The sequence below is a fragment of the Myotis yumanensis genome, unplaced genomic scaffold (assembly GCF_028538775.1).
Source record: "Myotis yumanensis isolate MYYU_CA2020_CCGP unplaced genomic scaffold, mMyoYum1.0.hap1 SCAF_2, whole genome shotgun sequence".
Classification (NCBI taxonomy): domain Eukaryota; kingdom Metazoa; phylum Chordata; class Mammalia; order Chiroptera; family Vespertilionidae; genus Myotis; species Myotis yumanensis.
In genome coordinates, this window is record NW_027223753.1 from 58,282,249 (window position 1) to 58,310,204 (window position 27,956).

Consider the following 27,956-nt stretch of genomic DNA (forward strand, 5'->3'; position numbering starts at 1 on the left):
TGCCATTTCTCTTCTTTGAAAAAGTAACTCAACTGCTTAAAGTCTAACTACAGTTTCAAAGGAGAAAGATGTAATAAGTTGAAGGACAATTATTAGGTCAGTGTTTTACTACATTTTTGTATGTTAAATTAGAGAGCTAATGCACTGGCAACTATAACATCTGTCTGAAGCCTTTTCTGTGGGAGCAGGTAAATCCAAAAGGTCTATCAACTGTGTGGATAGAAGTTGAGGTGTAGAAGCCAGACTGGGTCAGGCTTGGCTGACATTTAAGTAGTCTAAGAGGTGGAGATAGCAGTTGAAGAGAGGAGCCACATGAGTTGTAAAGGAGTCATCTTGGATGACTAGGGGCAAACTGGAAGTCAGAAAAGAACACAAAGTAAGAGTTCCAAAGCTGAGATGATCAGAACCAGATCTTGAGGCAGAATGAATGGCAGAAACAAAAATTGGAGGATAGTGATTCAAGTGCAATGATGATCTAGGGTCAGCAACTTTCTGTAAAGGACCAAACTAAATATTTTATACTTGTGGGCCATATGGTCTCTGTGACGTCTACTTACTCTGTCATTGTAGTGCAAAATAATCCATAGATACTGCACAGGTGAATTGATGTGGCTGTGTTTCAGGATACTTTACTTATCTACATTAATAAAAGAGAAACATGCAAGTTGGTGTCACTCCACTACCCTCCCATTGGCTAATCAGCATATCCTTATGCAAATTAACTGTCAGCCAAGATGGCGGCCCGCAGCCATGCACTGAAGTGAACAGGGAGGCTTGCTTGCTCCAGTGACAGCGGACTCCAACCTTCCCTGCCTGACTTGCCGGCCTCTCAGCTGCAACTCTAAGCAACTATGTTGCAAATATAGAAGCTAAACAAAACCCCAGAAACCGGCTTTCAGTCAGCCGGGCTTCAGCCAGCCGGACCACAACATTGTATCAAATACAGAAGGTAAAGGCCAGAAACCTGCTTTCAGCAGCGAGGCCTCAGAGCTAAAGCTGGCCCAGAATAAAAAAAAGAAGATAAAAAGGAGTAGTTGGGAGCTACAGTCACTCGCCAGCCTGAAAAGGGCCCTCAGCCCCTCACCCAGACTGGCCAGGCACCCCAGTGGGGACCCCCACCCTGATCCAGGACACCCTTCAGGGCAAACCAGCCGGCCCCCACCCATGCACCAGGCCTCTATTCTATATAGTAAAAGGGTAATATGCCTCCTGGCACTGGGATCAGCGGAGCAACAAGGCTCCCAGCACCGGGATCAGCATGACAGGGGGCAGCGCCCAAACCCCCTGATTGCCTTGCAGCTCTGTGAGTGACAGGGGGCGGGGCCACAACCTCCCTATCTGCCCTGCTCTGTTCCTGACAGGGGAAGGCGCCCCAACCCCCTGATCAGCCCTGCTCTGTGCCTGATAGGGGGGAGCTCCCCAACCCCCTGATCGCCCTGCAGCTCTGTGTGTGACAGGGGGCGGGGCCACAACCTCTCTATCTGCCCTTCTCCGTTCGTGACAGGGGAAGGTGCCCCAACCCCCTGATCAGCCCTGCTCTGTGCCTGATAAAGGGGAACTCCCCAATCCCCTGATCACCCTGTGGCTCTGTGTTTGACAGGGTGTAGCGCACCAACCCCCTCATCGGCCCTGCTCTGTGTGTGACAGAGTGCGGCTCCCCAACACTCCCCCCACGGGTCCTGCTCTGTGTGTGACGGGGTAGAGCCATAACCTCTCCATTGGCCCTGCCCTGAGTGTGACAGTGGCGGCGCCCCAACCCCCTGATCGGCCCTGCTCTGTGGGTGATAGAGGGTGGAGCCCCAACCCCCCTCCACGGGCCTTGCTCTGTGTGTGACAGGGTAGAGACATAACCTCCCCATTGGCCCTGCCCTGAGTGTGACAGGGTGCAGCGCCCCAACCCCCTAATCCGCCCTGCTCTGTGTGTGACAGGGGGCGGTGCCCCAACTCCCTTATCGGCCCTACTCTGTGAGTGACAGGGGGGAGCTCCTCAACCCTCTGATCGTCCCTGCTCTGTGCATGACAGGGGGGAGCTCCTCAACCCCCTGATGGGCCCTGCTCTGTGAGTGACAGGGTGCAGCGCCCCAACCCCCTGATCGGCCCTGCTCTGTGCGTGACAGGGGGTGGCACGGCAACCTCCCCATGGACCCTGCCTTGAGTGTGACAGGGGGCGGTGCCCCAACCCCCTAATAGGCTGTACCTTGAGCGTGACTGAGGGTGGCATCGCAACCTTCCGATCTACCCTGCTCTGTGCATGACAGGGGGCGGCGCCCCAACTCCCCAATCGGCCCTGCTCTGAGCCTTACCAGGGGCTGCACCTAGGGATTGGGCATGCTCTCTGCCACCTGGGAGCAGGCCTAAGCCAGCAGGTCGTTATCTCCCAAGGGGTCCCAGACTGGAAGAGGGCACAGGCCAGGCTGGGGGACCCCCCCCCCCCCACCCGCCGAGTGCACAAATTTTTGTGCACCGGGCCTCTAGTCTATATATATAAAGAGCCCGGGGCCATAGCAACCGAATGAATGAACGAACAGGCTGAGTGGGGCAACAAGGCTGGCAGGGGGATTAGTGAGGGACAACCAAACAACTGAACAGCAGGTTGTGTGGGACAACCAGGCCCTGGTAGGGGAGGGGAGGCAGTGAGGGGTGACCAGGCTGGCAAGGGGCGCAGTTGGTGGCAACCAGGCTTGTAGAGGGGGGCAATGAGGGGCGACCAGGCCAGCAGGGGTGGTTGGGGTCAACCAGGCCAGCAGGGGGGGCTGTGAGGGACAACCAGACTGGCAGAGGGGGGCAGTGAGGGGCAACCGGGCAGGCAGGGCGGCAGTTCAGGGTGACCAGGCCTGCAGGGGGGGCAGTTAGGGGTGACCAAGCCAGTAGAGGGGGGCTTTTGGGGGTGGCCAGACTGGCAGGAGGGGCAGTTATGGTTGACCATGCTAGTGGGGGGGCATTTAGGGGTGACCAGGCTGGTGGGGGAGGGCAGTTGGGGGTGGCCAGGTTGGCAGGGGGGCAGTTGGGGGTTACCAGGCCAGCAGGCAGAGGCGGTTAGGGGTTATCAGGCTGGCAGGGGGCCAGTAGGGGCGATCAGGCAGGCAGGCAGGTGAGCAGTTAGGAGCCAGCTGTCCCAGATTGTGAGAGGGATATCCAACTGCCAAATTAAGCCCGATTCTGAGGAGTCAGACATTTCCCAAGGGGTCCCAGATTGGAGAGGGTGCAGGCTGGGCTGAGCCACCCCCCCTCAGGAATTTCGTGCACCGGGCCTCTAGTACTGTATAAAGAGATGGTGGTCCGGATTTGGCCCACAGGCCATAAATTGAAGGTCTCTGATATGTGTAACAGTGCTGGTTTAAAGGAATCCATAATAGGGAAGCAATCGTGTTGCAAGGGCAAGGGACAAAGGGCATATGTGTGGGGCATATAGGCCCCTGGAGCCTAGGCATTCTTCAGAGAAGGAAATTCTGCTGAAAGAATTGTACTGGGAGTGGGCTTTGGTATGTAGATGACTTGGTACAGTGTTTGGGTACTGAAGACAAGACATTAAAAATGACACAAAATGTTTCCCTAGCTGGTTTGGCTCAGTGGATAGAGTGTTGGCCTGTGGACTCAAGGGTCCTGGGTTCGATTCCCATCAAGGGCCCATGCCCCAGTTGTGGGGTTGTGGGCTCAATCCCCAGTAGGGAGCATGCAGGAGGCAGCCAATCAATGATCCTCTCTCATCATTTATGTTTATAACTCTCTCTCCCTCTCCCTTCCTCTCTGAAATCAATAAAAATATATTTAAAAAAATGATACAAAATGTAAAGTGAAGAACAGAAAAGGAAAATTTGCTTATTTCAAAATTATATTCCTCATTATGGTCATCTGTCCAGATTGAGAACTCTTGCTTCATACTTAGGAATGTTTATATACAACTAATGTCTTTGCCACTTTGATGGCTGATATTCTGTTCTGCTCTTTATCTTTTAAGTTTTGATAGCTGCATTCATGTCCCTTTGGGTTGGCTGTTTCATAGACAGGGTTATTAACAAATCTCCAATATATGACTTTTATTAATACTACTAGAAAGTGTATCTGATGAGATTGTGAGATACATAAATCACAATCTCATCGGATACATTTAAATATCAGTGACTATTTAAAGTAATATATTGCCTGGCTAAAAATATTACTAATTTGCAGGGATATTTATGTTTCCAGGCTGTAAAAGTATGTAACAAAACTTAACCAGTGACAGAAAAATATCAGTGCCCAGAGAACAAGGAGAAAACAAGGACCATTGGTAAACTCATCAGTCTATATTTGATCCTTAAAGTAAACTCCAAATGGAGGAATAGCCAAATATATTTCTCAAAGCCTCGAGGCAACATATTTTTAAGTTGAACTCTTTTTGAAAAAATACTAACTTTGAGTTATTGTGAAGTATTTTGAAGAATTCAAAATAGACATGTGTGTGTTTTGTTCATAAACAGTATATATATATTCTCATATTTCATTTTTTTATTCTTTCAGACGCAATAACTCTTGATGACAGCAAGAGTCACATAATCCACTTTTACAGAATTTTGATATCAAGGAGTTAGAAATAAATGTAGGTCATCTTCAGGTCTTTCTCACATATTATATTTCTACCTGAAAAGGTAGCTGTCTTTAGTATGTGAATACTTTAGTGTGTTCCATTTACATGATTTTAATTTGTGTAAATCAACAATGTGTTTATAATCAATACTTTACACTATCATGCCAGACATGGGGAAAGCACCTTGATACAATATGTCTCTTACAATATGATGTACTTACAACAATTCGGGAAAATAGATGCGGATACTAGGTGCAGAGAGATTAAGTATCTTGCCTAAGGTCACCAGTTGGTATGTGGGAGAGCTCTAATTTGCAACCAAATCCAATTGGTTGCTTTATTCATTATATATATTAAAATATACAAATACATATACTATATATAGTAACTAATAATAAAAATTTAATTATATTAATACTAACTGCTACCATTTACTGGGCACCTACATGGAGATAGAGATCATCAGCTCATTGGGTAGATCTCCACACTCCTGCTGCTGATTTTCCAAGCTGACTTTGGGAGTATCAGTGATCATTAATTACATTGCTTAGCACAGTAAAAGTGCCTCTGACTCAATAACCAAGTCTTTATTGTCCTACTTTATTTTACTTCCCAGGCTTTTAATGAACACAAAACTCTGCTTCTGTCAAGATTTAGTCATTGTTTACCATTTATGCTTTCTGAGGAAATATTATGTCAGTGATACCATCCTTCCAATCTTATTAAAAGAAATCAGCCAGCTTCCTTTGATTATGAATCTCTTCTCTTTTATGTTTATTCATTCATTCATGGGGCTATTATTTCCTGAGAATATATAATATACAAGGTCCTACTCTAGAGCCAAATTTACTAGTAGCAGTGAACAAGCTGACAAAGCCCCTGCTCTTATAAAGGTTTGGTGTTTAAAGAGAGACAATAAATGAATAAATACATACTACTTCAGGTGGTAACAAGTACTATGAAAAGAAAGAGCAAGAAATAAAAATTGACAAAGCAGGGTGGAGATGTAATATTTTGACTGTTTTGCTTCAGTCTCCTAATTCATTTAAATATAATCTTGCAAACATAGGGTCTAAATAAATTTGAACTGTCTAATCTGTGATCCTCTAGGAGTTTCTTAAATATGCATTTCTTTCTCTGTAACCAATGTCCCACCAAGACATTGACTTTGAAATGTTGTGAGTGATACCACTTAAGATGGAACTACATATATGGAAGAAGGACAGAAAATCTGCAACATTCTATAGCTGTCCAAAATAACAGACACACACATACTTTTAATGATTGTTTCAATGCTCATAAAATTAAGCAATCAAGGATTCAGGTTTCCCCATCAAGAAGTGATATGATTGGAATCCCATGTTCTTACACAAGAAGAAACTGTGGCTAGAAATTTTCGTGTGTGTGTGTGTGTGTGTGTGTGTGTGTATGAAGTGGCTGTTGGACTCCAGCTGGAATATAGGGAATATAGATTTGGCCCCAAGTTCAGAAGGGAGCAATAAGATTGTTTTAAGGTTATTGATTTTAAAGATGGCAAGGGAGAAATTCTGAGCCACTGTGTTCTTGAACCCTAAAGTGAGAAACCTATTATTAGAAACTGGATTTAATAGTATCTGGACCGGTTGGGAGACTGATGGAGAAGTGCCTGGAAAATCATGGGCAGTAGAGGAGGGAGGTACATCACTCCAATTAGGATGGCGTTTGAATGGTGCTATTCATGTGCAGTAATCTATAAGCTAAGGACCTAGAGCCAACATGAACCATAATGATTCACAGAAGTGAAAACATTCATGCCAAGGTACAAAATCAACATTTCTTAGCAAATCTATTGAGTAATTCCAGGTGTTTGTACTGAATTTTCCTGATAATTAATATAACTTTTCCAGTTTTTAATAGCCTTAGACCTCGTATGGGTCTGAGTTTTATAAAGTGACTTAGGTTTCCTTGTTTGTTCTGAAAAATATGGAATGCCCATATCTGTGTCAGTTCAATTGGAACTAATAAAGGTAGGCATGATTTGTTGAGATTTTTATTAACTTAAAACTTTTGGGCTTTTCGTTTAAACTAAAATCATGATTTATAAATTTATTTGCATTAAGAAAAAACAGCATTTCATAGCATGTCATAGGAAAAGAGTTTATAAGGGAAAGATAGAAGGCAATTAATTTGTAAAGACTCCAGATTTATAAGAATGTTAAATTGCCATAATATAAAAAACGAATAGTTAACTAAAGAACACTATTTACAATACTAAGGTTATAATTTTTTAAAACTCTCATTCCTGAAATATTTTGAGGAATATGTTTAATGCATAAAGTAAGCAGGGGTACATTTGTTCCTATTTTGAATGTTCTCCCATGGAGATTTGGCCTATCTTTTATACATACAAATAAAAGCTGCCAGGAACCCTCAGGCATTAAAGAGGAGCTCAGTACATGTTAATGTGGAGATGGAGCTTATAAACACAAGGCACTGAAAGTACTGAAAATGTATCACCCCAGCAAAATATTTAAAAAAAATCTAATATCATATAAGCTTAGAATTTTTCATGAAATCCTGAACTGCAGAGCATTATTTAATTATTTAAAAAATAACCAGGCATTCAAACATCTTTTGAAAACCCTACAAGGGAAACTAATAATCACTAACACACACACACACACACACACACACACACACACACACTATCATTGTCATGTGCTGAAAAGTGAAAAAATAAAAGCCATTCAGAATGTAAAATTGATTTCCTGTGTATTGAAGTACAGCATTAGAAATTTGGTCACAAACAGTTTTGTATTAAAGAAAGTTCTATTTGAAAGAACTAAATCAAAGCATGTAATAAAAGACTACTGGAAAAATCTACTCTCCTTAAGTTTTTCTTTAGAAATTTATTTAACCAGCTTGTCATTGATTGACATGCAAGCTTTTATTCTTCTGATGTTTAACTCAATTCCTTTATTAAATAAGGTATTTTTTTAAAGAATAGTTTTGCTAACTAACCAACTTTATGTAAATATTAAAATCATAATGAATGTATTTCTCATTTAGAGTAAAAATATAAGATTTAGAGCTTTAAAATGAAAACAAAAAAGAGGAAAGTGTCTACAGTTTAACATAGATTAAAATCAGCACATATCTCCCTTTCTTGATTTAACAATTCTTATTAAAATCTATATCAAACATTAAAAATTTAAAAAAATCTAATTTCAAGACATGAAAAGACATCCCTCTGCACTTATCAGATCTATACTCTTGTATGAAAATAGAGTCCTATAATATAATATTTATTTGTTGGTAAATGCTAAAAGATTTATGATTGGGGTGATATAGGGGCACAAAGTTCCAAGTACTATATTTGTTTTGTGGATATCAAAGAAGATTTTATATGGAGGAGATGACATTGACTTGAACTTGAGTTATGCCAATAGAGTTGGTCAAATAAACAAAAAGGAAGATAGGAATCTTAAACACAGAGAATGGTAATAAATCTAGAAGCAGTAGAAACTTATTTTTTTTCTTGCCATGTTACCATTATATCACCTCAGTTCAAAACTTGGGTGAAATAATCTAATTATTCTAATATTTATTGAGCATCTAGAATTCACTCAGCACTATAGGTGCTAGGTTTTAGGTAGCTATAGAGGGCCTGAAAGAACAGGTCAGTTCAAGGAAAAAAAAGTTAAAATAATAAAATCTATGTACAATTGAATCAAAGAAACTAAGTCTTTGCATCTTATTGTAGAGAAGCTTCACTGAATTAAAGGAAGATGTTTCTCTTTATGCTTTAACAGATAGAAGATGTTAGTTTCCCAAGTTTGATATTTGTTGTATACCCTGCTGATTTAAAATATGAGCAACATGCTCTGTGTTTGGAAAGCAACTAGTCTGGGGTTGGCAGAGTGTATTTCTATCTCACTTGGTCCCTGTACTGTTTTCTTCCTCGCTTGCTGCTAAATTCTTCACAATACCTTTATCAAATAGTCTTGTTCACATGACACTCTTGGCACAGGGATGGACCATGTGGTAGCTCATGATATTGACATGAGATTCACTGTTAGAAAAACAAAGCTAAGCCCCACACAGGATGATCCTGCTTCAAACAGTTCTGCCATGTAGTTTGGCAACAGAACCTATGATCTGGTCACTAATAACACAACTTATCTTTATACTAAAAAGATGTCCAACCTAGTCATATTCTCAATCTCTTCACTGGCTAATGGGTCTATATTATTATCAAACCTGCTTCTAGGTAGGTATGAACCTAGTAAACTGTAATTTGAATATGGTCTGAGACATTAAATAATGTTACATTTCTCAGATAAAAGTATCAATCGATTTCATCAACCAACAGCCATGACAACTATGATTTGACAGGCCCAGGGCAGTTAAATTATGACCATAAGAAACCATAATTCTCACTTCACATTATTTTATAACCATTTGTGTTCTGGTAAGGTTGAGTGGTCAGTGGCTCTGGCTGGTGGATATCAATGACCCCGTTGGCAATTGTTAGATGATGAATAAATAGGTACAACATATCTCCTCCTGGATGTGATGATTCAACTGAGGTGAATCCCTTGAGCAAGAAGGTGATTAGATAGTTGAGAGCTAATAGTGAAAAAAAAAACCCTCTGTTTTTTAGTTATTCCACTTATGTCTAGGAACATAAAATTGCAATTTACTGAGCAAAGGTCATGAGGTGACAGTCAAGCAGTGTTACAGTCAGATTTCAAGGTGTCTGGAGTGGATATCATTTAGAACCCAAAACCTTCAGGTTAACATGGAATGATTTAAAGTACCAACAGCACATTTGTACCGGTACTCAAAATTCAGCTTGAGAAAAACAGTTTCTTTGGTAAGAGGTATGCTTTAAGGACTGACAGAATATCCTAACTGTGATAACTAAAGTTGATGTCCTTCCTGTCCTTACCAAAGCTAATTGTTATTTTAGAAAACAATAGAAATGAAACACAATTACTCACACAGACATCTTTTTTAATTTCTCTCATTTGTTTGTCATTCATTCATTCATTCTTTAATTAAAAATATAGTTATTGAAGTTCAACTACATATGCCAGAGTTGGAGATACAGGCCTAAAAGAACAAGATTAGCCTAAGCCCTCCTGCAGCTCTCATTCAAGCAGGGCACATGAAAGGAACAATCTATATAATAAAAGCCTAAGCGACCATTGCAGCAGAACGACCAGTTGCTATGATGCGTATTGACCACCAGGGGGAAGACTCTCAATGCAGGAACTGCCCCCTGGTGGTCAGTGCACTCCCACAGGGGGAGCGCCGCTCAGCCAGAAGCCAGGCTCATGGCTGGTAAGCTCAGCAGCGGCGGTGAGAGCTTCTTCCGCCTCTGCAACAGTGCTAAGGAGCAGCGAGCTGGTGGGCAGTAAGGAGTTTGGCCTTTTGGACATCCCTCAAGGGGTTCCAGACTGCAAGTGGGTGCAGGCTGGACTGAGTCCCCCCCTCGCCCCCGCCCCCCCCCCCCCCCCCGCCTCCAGTGCATGGATTTCATGCACCGGGCTTCTAGTATATTACATAAAATTTTATCGAATTACAGTTTATTTAACAGGTACCAAGAACAGCAAAAGGTGCTAGTAGAGTAACTGGGGTATCTGATATGGTCTGGGTTTAGAAGATGTTTTCTTGAGACACCAAATTCAACTGCTCTTTTAAGGATAAATAAGCATGAATAAGAGAGGGTAGAAGTTACCAGAAAGAGTGTGAGGGTATAGAAAGCAGCGTGTGCAAACATCCTAAAGCAGATACCTTAAAGGAAACCAAGTCTCAGAAGGTGGGGTTAATAGAGATAACGAGACACGATAGGCTGGTGAGGGTGCCCCCACTATGCTGTGCTTTCTATTTGCATACAAAGGGTTGTGGTATTTATTTTAAGAAAAACTACAAGACATAAAAGGATTGTAAACAAAATTTGACATCACCAAGATTGGGATACAAAGTGAAGATTATTTTGGATTGAAAATGAAAAGAATAAATACAGACTAACTAGGCCCTGGCCAGGTGGCTTAGTGGGTTAAAGTGTTGTCCCATACACCAAAAAAGTTGTGGGTTCTATTTCTGATCAGGGAACATGCCTAAATTGTAAATTCAGTCCTGGTTAGGTGCATATGGGAGGCAGCCGATCGACATTTCTCTCACATCAATATTTTTTTCTATCTCCTTTCTCTCTCTCTCTCTCTCTCTCTCTCTCTCCCCCCTCCTTATTTTCTCTCTAAAATCAATAAACATATTCTCAGATAAGGATAATTTTTGTTTTTATTTAAAGAAAAACGACTAACTAGAAAACTATTTGTATAATTCAGAGAAGTTATGATGGAATTTTCCACTAGCATGGTAGCAGTAAACCTGGAAATAATAGAGATGAGAAAAATTATTTAAGTGGTAAAGTTAATAGGATTTAATAATTAATTGAAAATTGGGAGGGCAGAGGATGGTTGAAGAATGAGTCCATATTTAAGGTACAGTGGTGCAATTTATTAGAAAAATAACACTAAAGAAGGAGCAATTTTAAAATTAATCATGGATAAACTTGAACAACTTAATGATCTATAAACATGTTATAGTCTAACAAAGTAGATGGGACAAAATAGCCAGGTGTTAATAGACTTTTTCTGTCACTAGGACAGTGACCAAGATATTTAACATAAATGTTTCTCCTTTTATGCATAAAGCAACTAATTACAATATATTTAGTGATAAAAAATGGCTTCCTCTTTTAGAAAGAGTACTCTCCTACTCTACTTCATTCATTATTCAATAATTTACAAAATGCATACTGTATAACTTACATATTCCTGAGTTTGTAATGGATGTTGGAAATATTGCAATGAACAAGGAAGATTCAGACTTGGGCCATATCATCCTCCCAAAGTATCTCGTGTAAAGGTATTTAGAATATACCAGGAAGAAAAATGGTACAACCCTTCCTTAGACAATTTAATAGTAAGTCTCAAATATTTTAAAATGTTAATGTTTTGATATAATACTTTTACTTTCTAGGAATATATATTTAAAATATCTGAGATAAAGAAAAAACTATGTTCAATAATGTTTTTCAGTGCATTTCATAATGTGAAAAATCAGAAACTTCTTGACAATCAATAATTGATATTTTGACTATTTAATATATTTATATAATATAATATGAATAATTAAAATTATATTATAGAATAATATAAATATGAAAAATGTTTTCTGTATATCCATTACAAAAATATGCACATATGATTTTCATCATAAAAAATGTAAAATATAAATATTGATATACATGGTAAAAATGGAAAATGTACATTGCCAAATATTTTGAAGTAATGATATTTTGGTGATTCTTTTTATTTTTAAAATTTTTCTCTGTCAATCCTCACCTGAGAATACATTTTTGCATTGAGAGAGAATGGAAGAGAGGGGGAGAGAGAGAGAGAGAGAGACATTGATGTGAGAGACACACATTGATTGGTTGCCTCCCACATATTCCCAGAGACAAAGCCTGCAACCAAAGTAAGTGCTCTTGACTGAAATCAAACCCAAGACCCTTCAGTCTGCAGGTTGGTGCTCTAATCACTGAGAAAAACCAGCTAGAGTCTAATTTTGTTGTTGTTGTTCTTTTCTGTCTAAATTTTCTACAATAACTATGTATTTCTTTTAAGCAACAGAAAATATCTAATCAGCATAATTATCACACATATAATTCTTTTGTTCTTGAAAACCTTTTCAGGACAAGTAATTATTGCAGAATTCAGTGTGTGTGTGTGTGTGTGTGTAAAAGGGTGGTTATGAAACTATCTTGGTAAGTTTGAGGCTTATTTTAACCAGGAAGTAGTAAAAATTTGTTACAAATATTTATGTCTTTTCATTCTCTATAGAAATGGTGACTGGGTACATTCATAAAAGCTTTCTCCATCCCCACTAATACTCAGGGGAGTTAACAGATGAAAATTGATTTTTCTACCAATGGTTTTTCATATGTAATTTAAATAGATTTTAGTCACAATTGTTGAATTTTAGGAAAAAAATGATGGAAAGCTTTATTTCATAATAGACCTATTATTAAGTATCTCTATTAGTACCTTTCATAAGATGACTTCTGTTAGAACTCTGCAACCCTGGAAGTAAAAGCTTCAAATTCTAAAACTAAGAGCTTTCTTGGAAAACCTCATTTAGTATTAGGAACCATGGCAATCAGCCAATGTACTATGTACCTAAGAAGGAAAATGTAATCCAATGTGAGAAGAGTTTGGCTTGAGTGCTACCATTTACTTGCTCATAGACCTTGAGAAAAATCTCTGTTTCTCTGCTTATACATAGAGATACTATTTTTTTTTTCATTTAATAGATATTTCTTGAACACTTTCTATGTGTCAGGCATTAAGGTAGTTAGGGAAAAACAATAAATAAATTATGTATAATGGGGTCAACTTTTTAGGAAAAGTATGTTAAGACCCTGAACTGATGGGTAGTGAGTGAGAGAGAAGGATGTAGAAATTGTATCAAGTGGAACAAGTATGTAAAATCACATTATAATTCAGACAACATAATACATATATTTTTATCTTTATATCAAATTTAAATTCTTACAATGGTTATTTTGAATTGACCAGTTCCCATGCTTTCTTATAAAACTAATGTGAAGATTTAATAGAGCATTTACTCACACAATTTAAAATTGTTATTGCTTTGCTCACGTGGATGTTATAAGTGTCTTTATTTCTGAACAATCTACTATTATTTCTTTCCAAGGTTATAAGAGAAGTCTCTTCTGTAAACTGGTATCTTTTCTTTATACAAAGAAGAGGCAGCAAGTTTGAATCTGAAGCATGGCGACGTGCATGAAACATATACTAATGTAGCTTATATGTTTTCCAGGTCAGCAGCTGCCGCTCGCACCCACTAATGGCGCTGGCCCCATTCGCACCCACTGCTGGTGCTGGCCCCAATTGCTCCATGCCATCAGCTGGTGCAAGCGGAGCCAGCGCTGTCAGTGTGTGAGAGCAGTGGCGGTGGGAACAGGGCTGCTGTCAGACAGGGGATCGGGGCCACAGCAGGAGAGGCCGGGCGGGGGCACAAAGGATGGGCCAAGACCCATCCTTGTGCCTACCTCAGCCTCGCAGGCCACACTTCCTTTCAAGGTGCATGAATTCGTGCACTGGGCCCCTAGTAATTATATAATTTGCTAAGAAATAAAATCGAGATCTGCTGTGGAATCATTTACATGCACTCTGCACTGTTCTGTGACACTGATTGGTAGCACTCTCTTTATACAATAGGCATGGATTTGTTTTCTGCCTTCCTAAATATACCTTCCTTTTCTACTTAACTTTTCTGTGTAACAATATTTCAGATTCTTTTGTCTTTAGTATTTCCCTGAATCAGACATACACAAAGTGTATACATTTGGCTGTGAAATTTGTTTGCCTAATTTGGGATATGTGAATATCATTAACATGCATTCTACATTTTTGCTACCCACACACTTATTTTGAAGCCATGTAATAAATAAGAAACTCAAAATTCTTCTAAGCACCTAACTGCATCTTTGGTCCTGCATTAATATCTTTAGATATCTTTTACCCTCCATGAATGTTAAATGACTTTCAGTTTTTGGAGGAAATATTATGGTGCACTGCCAGATACATGACAGTTGAAACACCCACAGACTTTTGGTAGAGAATAAATCAGTGAATGTTCATATGGGTGAACAGTGTCTTAACAAAGAACCATATATGTTCCAATGACAGGTTTTATGAAACCCATTTGATAAAGGTATTTTCTTTAGCTATGTAAAGAAAAAAAATCATCAAAACCTATCAAGAACATACTATTGCCCTTTATGCTTTTTACATCACTTGCAATTAGCCAAGCTCCTTGAGTTGTTTGTAACAGCTGTCTTCAACTCAAAAACAATATGTGACAGTCACATTGTCAGAAAAAAAAATCTTCCTAAGTCCTTAGCTTGAAAAGGTATTGTTTTTGTGTGTGTTTGTTTTTTCTCTTCAAGAAATATCTAAGCATATGTGAAGAAAAGAACAGTATCGGTTAAAATAATTTTTAAAAAAAGAGGAGTGTGGAAAAAGCAAGACTGTTTCTGCTTAAAAGTTGTTTCATATGGCCCAGCCAGTGTGGTTCAGTGGTTGAGAGTCGACCTATGTATGAACCAGGAGGTCACTGGTTCAATTCCCGGTCAGGGCATATGCCCAGGTTGCAGGCTCAATCCCCAGTAAGGGGTGTGTAGGAGGCAGCCCATTGGTGATTCTCCCTCATCATTGATGTTTCTATCTCTCTCTCCCCGTCCCTGAGACACGGTAGTATGGTCCAGAGAGAGAGAGAGAGATAGTGGGAGATAGGTAGGATTCAGGTCAATCTGAATATGTTTCCCTCTCTCTGGACCACCCTTTCCCCAGGGCAGCTGGTATACCAGAGCTGGCCAGCAAATGCTTTGGACTGACCCTTCCCAGGGCACGTAATGGCAGCACATAGCTACAGTGTTCCATTGTCACTGGTGTGCTTGGGAACTGTGGTATTGTTGCTGCATCCAGAATCAGACCTTCCTGTCATCTACAAACTGATACATCACACTTGGACCTCAGGAATGTAATAAATATGGCCATTGAGAACTCTACCAGTGATTCTCCAGAAAACAGTAAATTCCCTGAAGACCATGTCTCCCTGGTAGAAGCAGCAAAATCAGTAATAGTTCTGCCCTCACCTCAGTTTTGCCTCACAATGTGCATGAGAAGACACTGGTTGGTCAAACCTAAATCCCATTTTGAACTGAAAGTTCCAGGAAGCCTGTGAAACAATTTTTAGCTTTAAAATTATCTCCATCGTGGGAAGCACATTAGAGGTAGGAAAGACTGATGGGTGTAAAGATAGGATAGTGTGTCAAATGTTCCTGAGTATTCAGAAAATAATGTAGTTGGAGATATGCCAATTGGATTTGGAAATATAAAGGCCATAGTGCCCTTAACAAATGAAGTTTCTATCAGAATCATGGAGACAGAAACTTTTCAGACTTGGTGAGCCTTGCAAAGGAATGTATGTGAATTAAACTCTATACTCCAAGCATTATGAGAATTAAATCAATTATTAGGTCTTGACATCCAACTCCTTGCTTCCCAGGAGACATTTACTGTGAGGGCTATGAAGAGCACAGTTCAAAGTTCACGGAATTAAATTGGTGGGTTGGAGTTCGCTTGTCTGTAAAGTATGGATATCCGTGTTTTAAGCTTAACAAACCCAAAGACATATTAAGAAAACAATATGTCTTTATCTTCACAGTTGGCTGGCCAAACTGCAAATGAAGATATGGACAAGCATCAAGTCTGAGCAATAAAGATAAGGTCCAAAGGAGATACACAAACAGCTTGCTTAGGAGTTTTTGAACCAAATGTAATTTGTTTCAAGCAAAGGTCTGGAGAAGACACCATCAGGAAGACCACAAAGGGATGCTTTGTGTATCAGTGCTTCCTTCTTTTCCAGGTGAGTGGTGCCTAATGCAGCAGTGAGCGTGATTGTGCATAAAGGAACCTCAGTTTTGGCAAATAAAATTACAAATAATTATGATGGTTGATATATATTTTTTTTATATGTGTTCCCTTTCAGGGTTTGGCTAAACATATCACAGGGGCTTTAGTCAGCATTGATATAATAAAGCAATTATTTCACAGGATTCTACTTCCGAAAATTCACATTTTACAAATTGGAAAAGAGTGTTTCAAGATGTAACATATCATGCTCTCTTCCTGACCCCAAAGTAGATACAAACATACCTTGTTCTGGGGATACAATTTTAAATTGATCCTTCCCCTTCCCTACACATCACACACTTTCCACTCAATTTTTCACTCCCATCTTCCCATAAATGATTTCCCCAAAAATGTATCATTTAGACTGTTTGGGAGATAGCTGAGTATAACCTTCATGGAAGAACTTCTTTTGCTTTCCTAAAGTTCCTATTACAAATGACAAAAGTAGTATCATGTTTTCTACCTGTTAGACAATGCAAATCATTTTCCTTTTCCCTTCTTCTTCCTCCTCCTCCTCCTCCTCCTCCTCCTCCTCCTCCTCCTCCTCCTCCCTCCTCCCCCTCCTCCTCCTCCTCCTCCTCCTCCTCCTCCTCCTCCTCCTCTTCCTCCTCCTTCTTCTTCGTTATTTGGCTACTTTTTTTAAAAAAAACCCTACAAATATGTGTCCCTCCATGAATTTCATCCCTCTGTGACTTTCAATCTAATCCATATTATAGCATTCTCTTCCCTTCTGGTATTCACCAAAAAGTTCTCCTTTTTCCCCTCCCACGAGTTCCCCTTCGTTTACTTCTCAGATGGACAACATTTTCTGAGGAGAATAAAGCTTCTATTCCGCGACCTAAAGGGAAGTGTGGCAGGACCAATTTTCATTGTGGTGCAATCTTGTTACCCTCTGCCCTGAGAAGCATTGTCATGGGATTCCGTAAAGATGAAGAGATCTTTTCTAAGGTACATTTCATTCCCCAAACTGAGCCTCAAACATATAGGTTGTAATGAATTATGTGTGTTTGTTTATCCCTTTAAAATACTACTTAATAACTATCAATCACCTGAAGTACTGACTTTGTAGAGACAGTAAAATATAACTTTTTATAATTTGCCAATGATAAGACTAATCATATGAGTGACCTTGATTTTCTTACAAACATTGCAAAACCTCTTTGCCATAGATGAGAGATTTTTCATAAAGTATCAGAGTGTTTTTCTATTAATAATACTATGTTTACTTATAGTTAGGCAACCTTTAGAGTTTTTTGTGTGTGCATAGTTTCTTATTCTACAGGGATCATTATTTGGAAGAGAATCTGTGATTGGAAGAAATAAACAGGATATATATTTTTTATTCCTTCAAGGTACCAACATTGGCAATGGATTCCTTGAGTGTGACATTTAGGGTACTTGATTATAAAATTATGTTTGTACAAAACTAATTTTCATTCAACATAAGAATTTAAATATAAATCCCTGAGTACCTGTGGTCTGCAACCCTCAAATTTATATGAGATTATAGAATCCTTTGATATTAATTGAAAACTCCACTCTTCGTTTTTTAAATTCACTTCAGTTGAAGAATACAGTGAAAATATTACATTTAACACATCCAGAACTAAATTATTTGAATATTCTTTTGTAACTGGTCTATGAAAAGTTTAGTGATGTTGTCAAGGTCAACTAATAATAAGCCAGTGACATTTTCTTCAGAATATTCTCTTTTCTTTCATTCTTCTGATGTTTCTCCATTCAGCTTTAGTACTGACAGCTATATAATTGTCAAAAGCTAGCAAATCAAAATAATGAAATGATTACATTTTGAGTGATGAAATTGTTATGAATACTGCTGAAAATTTTGTGAGTAGAAACAGCCCACCCTACTCTTTTTTCATAGCTTTCCTCTCACCCACAGCTTTATTCACTAACTGTAACCAAAGCCAGTGCTAAAGATTTATTACAGAAGAACCTTGAGAAAACTATACCTGTCCCCAACCACCTCACCACCATTTTCACCCCCCAAACCCTGCCCAGTCCTCTACTCTCTTTCTCTGTTTTATCAAGATTGAAATTCCAGAGCAGCATTTTCACTCTTTCAGCCACTCTGAGTCATGCCTGTGATCCTCTCCCTCAGCAAGTTAGATTTTGAGGAGGAGTTCTCATGTAACTTTTCACCACCAGATAGAGTGAACATGGGAATAAAACAATGGCTGTTCTATTTGTAAAGTTAACATGAGTCCATTAAAAAGAGGAAGGTGAGTTGGCAGACCAACCTTCAAAATCCACCAAGCCACAGAAACCACCTGCATGGCACTTCCAGAACAGCACAGTCTATGCATCATTGCAGTTATTATCTTAAGTCATATTCTTTTTCATTAGCTCTAGATGAAAGTGCAAATTTTTGATTTGGCTGCTGGTTTATTTGACGTAGATGTTCTTCTGAAAGGTAAATTATGGTGAGTGGTTTTGTGCATGTTTCCATGTCATTGAATTTAGGATAAGCACTACAAAGTGGATATAAAAATCTTGAGGATGCTAATTGCCATCATTTGCAAACCTGCACATATAAGAAATGAACAAAAAATAGCAGATCATTACATGGAAAATAAGCATGTGATATTATGCGGAATCTTATATGTCAACCAAAAGAAAAAATATATATCCAAAAAATAAAGAAAACCTCAAATCTTAGATAACTTAGTCCTCTCTCAATAATAACTGCTTCTCAATTCTGTTGTGACCCCTGGGCACAGAGATAACTAGGCTATTCTGGTGCTGAGCAAAATAATGCTGTGGGATGTGCTGTGGAGTAGGTACCAGATATTCTGAGTTTAGTGGAATCTCAGTCACCTCCTGATCCTGCATGAACTTGAACTAGACACTTGCCTCACTCCAGCCTTGCTTTGTTTAAATTAGTTAAAAAAAAAGAGTGGGGGGCAGGGGCAGATGTTTAAACAAAACAATATAGGTGAAATAATTTTGTAAGATTTAAACCTATAGTAATGTAACATTTATTTTGAATAAGACCAAACCACTGATGAATGACTAATGAGTATGATTCTCTCTAACCGCACACACCCACTCACTAGAAACAGAGAAGAAAAATTTAAATAAATCTCAGGAAAAGTACTTAGCCTTCTGGGCTGATGTTTGCTCCAGGGAAGGAGTCTGACTGGTTTTTCGCTCAAGGAACACAACCTACCCAGGTTTGGGCTTGACATACCTTGTGGAAGGACATGCTTTGTTGCAATTTCATTAAGCCCCTGGCATAATAAAGGCAATGTGAGCAGGAAGCCCTATGCTAGGTCACAGTACAAGCAGCTTACATCCATTTTCCTTATGTCAGACTTAGGGACAGTCAGTCATGTTTACCGGACACCACCTGCAGACAATTGAGTGTGTGATCCTCTTTCTTTTTTAAACAAATATTTTTATTGATTTTAGACAGAGAGGAAGGGAGAAGGAGAGAAACATCGCCCACAACTCCAGCATGCACCCTGACTTAGAAGTGAACCAGCGACTTTTTGGTGCATGGGACGATGCTCAACCAACTGAGCCACACTGAGCATGGCATTTGTGAGCCTCTGTATCATCAAACATATATTGTCTCTCTCAAAAGCTCCAGATATTCTGAGGAACTCAAGAATAGAAATATAAGACTTGATATATGTCTCCTTGGATCTGGCTAATACGTTGATAGGGAAGCAAATTAAGTAAAAAACAAATTGTAATACAGAGCATCGTTCAATGTGTTGTTAAGAGAATAGGGTTGTGGGAGCAATGTTATCCAGCTGAGGTGGCAAGAAACAACTAGGTAGAGCAGAAAATGCCTTCCATTTGAGGCGTGGTGGAATTGTAGAGGATGAGAAGGAAGGGAAACAGGAAAGACACTGCAGACAGAGAATGTCAAAGGACTTTTGAAGACTCTTAGGAATCAATTAACTCTCTAAACTCCTGGATGCATTTGTGGTACCACCAGACAAATCTTCTTAATTTTGCATTACAAATCACAAATAAAACACTCTGAAGGATGAGTGGATATTAAATGTAATCATTATACATATAATACAAACTAAAATATTGGGACCTGTTATTACTCTTCATGCCAGTATGATTAACTATATATTTTAAATGACTGATTTAATTAGATTAGATTAATCAGAGTGGCAACAGTCATTTATATAAGTAACCATGGTGTCATGGTGAGAGTTATGTTATTCTGAGTTAGTCATTGATTCTTGGTGGGATTAAGACTGGTAGTAAAGAAATGATATTATTTCACCTTTTTTTTCTCTTTATTTTTAAAATTAAATTAATTCAGGTGACATTGGTTAATAAGCTTATGTAGGTTTCAAGTGTACATTTCTATGTTATATAATCTGTATATTGCATTATATGCCCACTACTCAAAGTCAAATCATCTTCTGTCATCAGAAAAGATGAAAATATTGCCATTTCTGAAACATAAATGGACCTTAAGTGTTTCCTCTTTTCTTATGGCTGAATAGTTTTCTGTTGGACCACATCTTCATTATCTGATCACTAATTCAGGGACACTTCAGCTGTTTCCATGTCTTGGCCACTATAAATAATATTGCAATGAACATAAGGGTACATATGTTTTTGAAAATAAATGTTTTCAAAATTTTTAAGTAGATACCCCAAAGAAGGGTTGCTGGGTTGTATGGTAACCTCTATACTGTTTCCTATCGTGGCAGCACCAGTGTGTATTCCCACCAGTAGGAGTTGAGGAAGTAGTAGAGGGCAAAAGGGGTCAAATATATGCTGATTAAAGATTTGACTTTGGGTGGTAAACACATAATGCCATATATAGATGAAGTATTATGGAATTGTACATGCACTTGAAACCTACATCATTTTATTAACCAATGTCACCCCAATAAATTTTTAATTTAGTAAAAGATGCACAAGTTGTCAGTTATAAAAATAATAATTGGGATATAAAATACAGCATAGGGAATATAGTCAATAATACTATAATAACTATGCATGGTGTCAGATGGGTACTGGACTTATCAGGGTGACACTTCCTAAGTTATATAAATGTCTAAGCACTATGTTGTACACCAGAAGCAAATATGTTGTATGTCCACTGTAATTGAAAAATAAAAAATAAATTTATGTTTTTTTAAAAAAAAGACTGGTAGTAAGGAGTCATAAAAACAGTCCTGGACAAGGAAATAGAAGACCTATGTTTTGTTCTCAACTCTGTTCTTACCTTAACTGGGCATTTTTGTTTCATGATTCCTTGAGAACAATCTTGTCTCTTTAGTGATTACGTGAACAGCAATTAACACAAGTCTTGAAGGAAGTGCTGTTTAAAGAAAGTCACGGTTGAAAATGAAAGCAGAAATTCTGAAAAGTTTGAGACCATCTATTAACCAGGAATTTATCAACTGCGTGAACATCATTTACACTAAAATTTGCTCTCCAATGACACACATTGAGCATTGGATTGGTTTCCCGACAGTGCTGATCTGGCTAAGGTGACAGGAAAGCATTAGTTAAGCATAAAAACCATGGATGAGCAGCAGACCCCGGAGCAGAGGTCCCTCTTTCTCTGAAAATTTGAAGCTGAAGGTGGTGACACGATTGCAGGAAAGGCATCCGTCTATTTGACAAGTGTCCAGAGCAGGATTTGTCAAATATATGAGAAAGATACCTCTTCTCTATATGAGAAGCATCACCTTCCACACTGTAGTCACACTTACAAGATATGCTGCTCCTTGGAACCTTAAATGCTATTGTGTGACAGCCAGGGCTCTTTATTGCAGATAGCGAAGTCCATTCCTGCCGGGTTAAGCAGAGATGGTTTACTAAGGCATACTTGATAGTTTATAGAACATCAGATCATTGGGAATGACAGAGGATCATATTTGTGTTCCAAAGTCAGGAAAAAATGTCCAACCACAATGTGGGATACTTTTAGAGTAAACAACCATGAAGTTGATCCCTTTTCTTAGAAACCCATGGCTGGATTGGTTGCCAATATTACACCATGCTGTTGAGAGCACCTGATACCCCTTTGGCCAGCTATCAAGTTATGCAGGTGAATTGATTGGAAGAAACTGATCATAGACCTACAGTGTAGTAATAAGGGGATCAAAGACATTTGTTTTTTATATTTCCAGCTTATTTAGTAAAGAAAAGGAAGCTAGAAGAATAATAACAACTAATAAAAGAATAATAACATTAATAATAACAACAACAACGATAGCTTTCATTTATATAGCTCACATTCACAAAACCCTGCTATAAGCCTTTAACTGTTTTATGCATCAACCCTTAGACAAATTTACAGATGTAAGTACTCACCTGAATTTCACTGCACATAAGGTCTGAGAGGTGTAGCTAGTGGCCTCAGCTCACACAGCTGCTGATGGAAGAGCCAGGCAATGGACCCTGGCAGCCTGGCTCCAGAGGCCATGACCTTAAACACTATTGGATACCATTTCTCATGCACAAAGGAAGGGAACTCTGACAATGAGGAGAGGGTGGGGTATGGCAAAAGTTCAGTGATAAAAAATAACCTTTAAAAAAGCCAACTTTATTGGCTTTGGTAAATAGATGGGCTCTGATTTACAATTTAGCCCCAAGCTAGAATTTGACTCTAGGATGCAGAGCAAAAACACCACACTAAGGAATTTTTCTCTTCTAGGATACCATAAAGGTTGTTCAAGTTGTCTGTGCTGTGCAGGAAAGTGAGGAGCATTCCGGCTATTTCTATTTCTTCCAGCCCTGCCGTTTGCTTTAATGATATAAGAAATGTTTGCTGGTGGTATAGCAGAATAATGTGTTTAGGAAATGTCAGGAGAGACTGTTCTGCCTCTTGACATCATCAAGAAAATCTTTGGCCTCATTGCAATTACAGATCCTTATCAATGGCCAGGAGAAGAAATAGTGAGAATGCATTTCGAGTTTCAAATCCCAGGCTGATTATGGCACATACAAGTTGAGAAAAATCATCTCTGTCTTATAAACAGAAAATCTGAAGTGGAAATCATTGAGGAAAAACAAATATTGACTCAGTGAAACAGTTTATAACTACACTTAAAAATGCACCAGGCCAGATTTGCTAGAACAATTGCTGCCCTTTCATATGACATTTTTATTGTCTGATTTTGATGTGAAATTTTTGTCCTTTGTTGTCTATATCATCAGGATAGATATGCCTGTTAATTACTTTATTTAGAAATACCATTGTTCAGATGTTAACATGGCTCATGTTCAGGCTTCAGGGATAATATGGCTCTCTAGGGGGTACTTTACCTGATGAAAATGTTACTCCTAAATGATCGTTCCTTCTTTGCCTAAGTGTCCTAATAAATACCACTAATGAGCATATTAAATATGTTCCTTCTTTCATTATGTGCTAGGTCACCCTTGAAAATATCACAGATTCATTTTACTTACAAAATGGAGCCATTTATTTACTCTTTAGGCAAGAAGTCCTTTGTTTAAAAATCATTTTAGTATTATATTTTTCCTATGGGGTCATTAAAACATTTGAAAGCTATAAATCTGAGGATTACACATAACAAAGATGTAAACCCTAAGAGGAAAGAAATTACAAAAATTGCATAGGAAACAACCTCAACATTTCGGTAAGGTTGCAAATAATATTTTTTCCTATTCTATAGTAGTAGAGAAGATTTTTAAAATACAGTATCAATGACACATTTTTATAATTACAAAACATTGTTTTCAATAAATGCATTGGAGCTAACTTCCATATTAAAAAAATCAATTAATTTCATGTGAACTGTTTTTCCTAGAATTCCATGAATTTCCTACATCAATTTGAATTCTTTGTGTCCACGTTATATGTCATTGTAACAAAGCACCTACAAGTTTTTGGATTGGATAAAAAATTCATTAATGATTCTCAAACTAAGTTCCAAATTAGGCAGCACCAAACTGGAAGTGGTTGGAGCACTCCATGCAAAGGAGCTAGGGGGGATTCTTTTTTTTTTTTTTTTTTAATATATTTTATTGATTTTTTACAGAGAGGAAGGGAGAGAGATAGAGAGTTAGAAACATCGATGAGAGATACATCGATCAGCTGCCTCCTGCACATCTCCTACCGGGGATGTGCCCGCAACCCAGGTGCATGCCCTTGACCGGAATCGAACCTGGGACCTTTCAGTCCGCAGGCCGACGCTCTATCCACTGAGCCAAACCGGTTTTGGCAGGGGGGATTCTTTTACAGAGAAAAGTTGCATGCAGAGCAATACTTTGGCTATATCTTCAGTGTGCTTCTGTTATGAGGCATGAACAGTAAGAACTAAGATGGCAACCACAGAGAGAGGTACCTAGACTGGGGAAAGGGTCAAATTGGATAAGGGACACGGAACCCAGAAGATCTAGGAAACGGATTGCTTAGGAGAAGGACCCCTCAGTAGCTTGTGAAGCTGATTGGTTAGTTTAAAAGGGCCCCTGGTCACTTCCAAGCTTGAATTAATATAATCCAGTCTTAACAAAACTCTCTCTCTCTCTCTCTCTCTCTCTCTCTCTCTTTCTCTCTCTCAACACTCCCTTGTCCCATTCGTTCATGCATTCTCTTTCCATAACAGCACATGGGCCTAGCAGCCACACATCCAGCAAGCTCACGGCTCCAAGTGCAGGATCTGCATGCGAGCCTGGGCATGGCAATGCAGCCAGTGCCAGCCAGGGCACAGATGGGAACAGAGACTATGCTAGTCTGCTCTCTGGACAAGGACAAAGGTTAAACTAGACTAAGCTTCGGCATGACACATAATTCTTGGACATTAGCCATTGTTCTGAGCCTGATAAAAGCAAGGTTGGACTTTTTCAAGAGTGGGATGGGCCCTAACCGGTGTGGCTCAGTGGATAGAGCATTGGCATGCGGACTCAAGGGTCCCAGGTTTGATTCCAGTCAAGGGCACGTACCTTGGTTGCGGGCACATCCCCAGTGGGGAGTGTGCAGGAGGCAGCTGATCGGTGTTTCTCTCTCATCGATGTTTCTGGCTCTCTATCCCTCTCTTCCTCTCTTAAAAAAAAAAAAATCAATAAAATATATATTTAAAAAAAAAGAGTGGGATGGATGAAGATAAGACATCATGAACGTGGGCACAACCATTTATTTCAACCCCAATAAATCTTACCACTAAACCTCATTATCCCAACCCTGGGTCTCAGAAATGTTTGTCTCATGACTCTGTGAAAGGACCCCATTTCCACCAGTAACAGTTGCATTCAAAACACTGAAGAAGAAAGAGTTGTCTTACTTTCAGCTAGTTAATTAGAATAGCCAACAGACAGGTCATTCTAAAGGCTGGGCATTCCCATTGCCCTATACACTCTCATTGCCTATAATATTTTAAAATATTTTTATTGATATTTTAGAGAGAGAGGAAAGGAGAGGGAGAGAGAGAGCAAAACATTGATCAGTTGCCTCCTACTGGGAATATCAAGCCCCCTAATAGGGAGCCCACAACCTGGGCATGTGCTCTGACAGGGAATTGAACTGACAACCTTTTGGTGCCTGGGATGGCACCCAACCAACTGAGCCACACCCACTAGGGTGCCTACAGTTCTTTTACTCTAAAATCAGATGCCATTAACTGTATACATCAACATTTTAAAAGTTTATGTAGTCTAAGATTTCCATGGTTTCTATTTTATTATGTGATATCAAGACAAATACAACTGGTAGCCATCAAATTGATTTGATAATATCTTTTTGCTTCATTTAAGTCTTTAATGCAAAGTGGAACATAATTGCTTCCTCTTTAGGCCCTATATCTCAGTATTTTTAATTTTTAAAAAAATATTTTTAACCTTTAAAAATATTTTGTATTGGTTTTAGAGAGGAAGGGAGAGGGAGAGATAGAAACATCAATGATGAGAGAGAATCATTGATTGGCTGCCTGTTGCACACCCCCTACTGGGGACTGAGGCCTGCAACCAGCTATGTGCCCTGACTAGGAATCGAACTGTGACTTTCTGGTTCATAGGTCAATGATCAATGTTAGGGAGCACAGAAGACTTGGTTGGAAAGTTGTAAGGAGGACATTCTGACAGAAGGGAAGTGTGTGGAAGGCCACCTGCCTGTTTATCAGAATTCCGGTTTAGGGGAGACTTTGGGGAGGGTGGAAGGCAGCGCCCCTAATTATCCCTTGACCTTTCCAAACAAGTCTGTGCATGTGCAGACCCCTGGGTGTTTACTGGAGTCCTTATGCTTAATCCCTGGATCCCCTTGCCTAGAGGACAATGTAAACACTTGTGTCCTCCCAAGATTACTCACCCTACTGATTGTATCTAAAGATAAAAATTCCAATAAAAGCCTAATGAGGCAGGCAATCCCCTTAGCCCTCCCCCCACAGTGAAACTGTGTTGGAGTAATCTGTTCAGCCCCAGCAATCAACCGCTGAGCCAAGCCAGTTGGGCTGCATGCAGGACTCACAATTGAATGAGTCCACAAAGAATTCCTTAATCTTTTACTTCCTTCCTCTCTATACATTGCACACATCAACTTAAAGGGACTTTGAGGACTTTTGCATGATACTTCACTAGGAGAATTTAAGTCACATATCACATTGAGATGAGTGAATTATGAGGAGAAATGAGAAACACTTTTTCTGTTTTAATAGGCAACTATCCAGAAAGTCTGAATGCACTTGATTAGAAAGTAAAACTACATTTTTACTAGCATGCAAAAGGTGAAAGGATAGAGGAACACGTTTCTTGGAGTGTTTCATCATTAAGCTGACCGTGCCTTGAATGGCAGGCAATAAAAGCAGGCTATCACCATTAGCACCACTCATTATATAGCTAGAAAATATTGATTACTTGGTTTTGATGAAAATTACATAATAAATTCAGACTTGATCCACCATTTCCCTTCTCTATATTTGTTCTGAATTGCTGGTGAATCCATTTTTTACACATTTAAATCTGACTGTTTTCTCCATAGTGTAATGTGGGTTACCCATAATGAACAGGAACAAATTTGTGTTCAGATTATTAATGGATTGGTAACAACTGTTACTGTGCCATGCTTCTCTCAACAGCTGTTTATATTTTATTTAAAATCTGTAAAAACATTTCCATGTAGTCCCTTGATCTGTATAATAATTTCTTTTTGTTTCAAGCCACTGAAGGTGTCTTTGAACCCACAAGGAACTATTCATCTATTCCTTTAAGACAGGTCCACTTTAATCATAAGAAGTGATCATCATGAAAAATGAACTCAGAAATCAAAGTGAGAAAACAAAGGTGGGTGAACTCTACCAGGCAATAGAATAAAAGTCAAGGCAGCTGCTGAAAAAGATCAGTCACTCTTGTTCTAATAGCTCTTGATTTGCACCAGGAAGTGGTCTTCTTGCACTGCACCAAATCTTTTTCAATTATCTTTTGTATTTATTCTCTGCTTACAGAAGCTTCTCTAAAAATTCTGCTCACTGTTTGTCACAGTCAGGAACAAGTCTGTTACGCTCCCCCTAGTTGATAAGTAGGCGTTGTTACTTATGGATATCCTGTTGTGCTGGTCTCCCGTCGTCTTGGATTTTCTTATTGTTCAAGCCAGAGTGATCTCAGAAGAGCATTCTTTGTGAAACACAATGTCTACTTAAAAATTTGTCAATGTGCTACCAAAAATAACTTGGCCATGAGTCCAAACGACTGTCCTCTCTGCATGTTTCATTGTGATTAAAGTAAAACCAGAAAAATCATCTTCAAAATGATAAGGGGAGGCAGAACATCATCCTGCAATTTGCTGTATCACCTACAAAATGCCATGAAAGGGATGTTTCTTTTTGAAGCAAAAGATGAATAAGGAAATGTGCGTCTATAATATGCAGGTGGAT

General features: G+C 39.1%; 1 long non-coding RNA gene across 2 annotated transcripts in view; it reads right to left on the reverse strand.

The window, feature by feature from the left end:
- Nucleotides 1-22,531, reverse strand: part of LOC139001855 (uncharacterized) — a 42,269-nt gene extending 19,738 nt beyond the window's left edge. Inside the window, exons 1-3 of one of the 2 annotated variants that reach the window (XR_011470112.1) lie at nucleotides 22,444-22,531; nucleotides 21,347-21,442; nucleotides 559-637 (exon numbers count right to left, since the gene is read on the reverse strand). This is a non-coding gene — a long non-coding RNA (uncharacterized lncRNA). Of the gene's footprint in view, nucleotides 1-558; nucleotides 638-21,346; nucleotides 21,443-22,443 lie in introns of those variants that run through there. The other variant, XR_011470111.1, reaches the window with a different exon arrangement.
- Nucleotides 22,532-27,956: the final 5,425 nt, after the last annotated feature.